The 2156-nt window shown below is 55.6% G+C and overlaps 1 protein-coding gene across 1 annotated transcript in view; it reads right to left on the bottom strand.

Annotated features, from left to right (window-relative positions):
* Window positions 1-893: 893 nt before the first annotated feature.
* Window positions 894-2156, bottom strand: part of LOC133339266 (histone-lysine N-methyltransferase 2B-like) — a gene marked incomplete at its 5' end in the record, with an annotated part of 60485 nt that continues 59222 nt past the window's right edge. Inside the window, one exon of the mRNA XM_061547404.1 lies at window positions 894-2156. This exon is cut by the window's right edge and continues 36 nt beyond it.

Here is a 2156-nt window from a genome sequence, read left to right as displayed (position 1 = left end):
AGCAGGCGAGCACGCGGGCTGCTGTACATCTATAATACACTCCCCAACACCAGCACCACCAGCACCACCAGCACCACCAGCACCAGCAGCACCACCAGCACCACCAGCACCACCAGCACCAGCAGCACCACCAGCACCAGCAGCACCACCAGCACCACCAGCACCACCAGCACCAGCAGCACCACCAGCACCACCAGCACCACCAGCACCACCAGCACCACCAGCACCAGCACCACCAGCACCACCAGCACCACCAGCACCAGCAGCACCACCAGCTCCAAGCAATGAGCGGCGTGGAGGGACATCTACTCCCTCTCTCTCATCTCATCTCTCTCATCTCCGACTGTCTGTCTGTCTATCTGTGTCTCACTGTCTGTCTATCTGTCTGTCTGTGTCTCACTGTCTCTGTCTACTCCCTCTCTCTCATCTCATCTCTCTCATCTCCGACTGTCTGTCTGTGTCTCACTGTCTCTGTCTGTCTGTGTCTCTCATCTCATCTCTCTCATCTCTGACTGTCTGTCTGTCTATCCGTCTGTCTGTCTATCTGTCTGTCTGTGTCTCACTGTCTGTCTGTCTCTCTCTGTCTGTCTGTCTGTCTCACTGTCTCTGTCTATCTCTCTGTCTATCTGTCTGTCTATCTGTTTCTCACTGTCTCTGTCTGTCTGTCTGTATCTGTCTGTCTGTGTCTCACTGTCTCTGTCTGTCTGTCTCTCTCTGTCTGTCTCTCATCTCACACATCTCAATCTGTCTGTCTCTCATCTCTGTCTGTCTGTCTGTCTCTCTCTCTCTCTCTGTCTCTCATCTCTGTCTGTCTGTCTCTGTCACTTCTCTCTGTCTCTCTCTCTCTGTCTCTCATCTCTCTCTGTCTGTCTCTATCTGTCTGCCTGTCTGTCTCTCTGTCTCTCATCTCTCCCTGTCTCTCTCTCTCTGTCTGTCTGTCTCTCTGTCTCTCATCTCTATCTGTCTCTCTGTCTGTCACTTCTCTGTCTCTCATCTCTCTCTGTCTCTCACTTCTCTCTGTCTCTCTCTCTCTGTCTGTCTCTCATCTCACTCATCTGTCTATGTCTGTCTCTCATCTCTGTCTCTCTCTCCTCTCTCTCTGCATCTCTAAGTCTCTCTATATACACACCGCACAATGTAAGAACAACAACGAGCAGAAGAAGCTAAGAAACGCAACTGTGTATCGACTGGACATCGATCAATCATCATCATCAATAATAATGGGTTAGTAGCAGTAGTTAGTAAGTAGTTAGAAAAAATTCGCGAGGGGAAAAAAACGCGCAGAAGTTAATATCGCCAGTACACTGAGTCACTCAGTGGGCGGGCGAGTGGGTGGGTGAGTGGGAGGGCGAGTGGGTGGGTGAGTGGGAGGGCGAGTGGGTGGGCGAGTGGGAGGGTGGGCGAGTGGATGGGTGGGCGAGTTGGTGGGTGGGTGGTTGAGTGGGAGGGTGAGTGGGAGGGTGAGTGGGAGGGTGGGCGGGTGGGTGAGCGGGCGGGCGAGTGGGTGGGTGGATGGGTGGGAGGGTGGGTGGGCGAGTGGGTGGGTGGGCGAGTGGGCGAGTGAGCGAGCGAGCGGGCGGGCGAGTGTGTGAGCGAGTGGGTGGGTGGGTGAGTGGGTGGGTGGGCGAGTAGGTGGGTAAGTAAGTAGGTGGGTGGGCGAGTGTGTGAGCGAGTGGGTAGGCGAGTGGGTGGGTGGGTGAGCAATCGATGGTTCGAGTGAGTCGTCAAGCCAATGCTCGATCGACGATCTGCAGACCTCTCTCCCTATCGAGCGGAGCGGTTATTATCGCTGGGGCGGTCCCGACAACAACCACCACCACAACAACCACAACAACCACCACCACCACCACAACAACCACCACCAGGTGGAGGCGGGGGGTAGATGAACAGGTGGTGGTAGTAGTGGGGTGGTTAGTGGGGGGGGGGGAGGGTTAGTAGTGGGGGGGGGAGGGTTAGTGGGGGGTAGTAGTGGTGGTGGTGGTGGGGTGAATGTGTGATCACAGTCGGAGTAGCAGTGACAACAACAACAACAGTCGCATCGCCACCACTCCGCAGGTGTCAGGGACCTCCTCCTCCTCCTTCCTGTCCACCCTTCACTTCCACCCTTACTGTCCACCCTTCCACCCATCAGCACTCACCCCAACCCACATACTCAC

Source organism: Lethenteron reissneri, unplaced genomic scaffold (assembly GCF_015708825.2).
Source record: "Lethenteron reissneri isolate LAM-NWPU_2019-01 unplaced genomic scaffold, ASM1570882v1 scaffold_172, whole genome shotgun sequence".
Taxonomy (NCBI): Eukaryota; Metazoa; Chordata; class Hyperoartia; order Petromyzontiformes; family Petromyzontidae; genus Lethenteron; species Lethenteron reissneri.
Note: the sequence above shows the minus strand (reverse complement) of the source record. Positions and strands in the feature narration are given on the sequence as shown.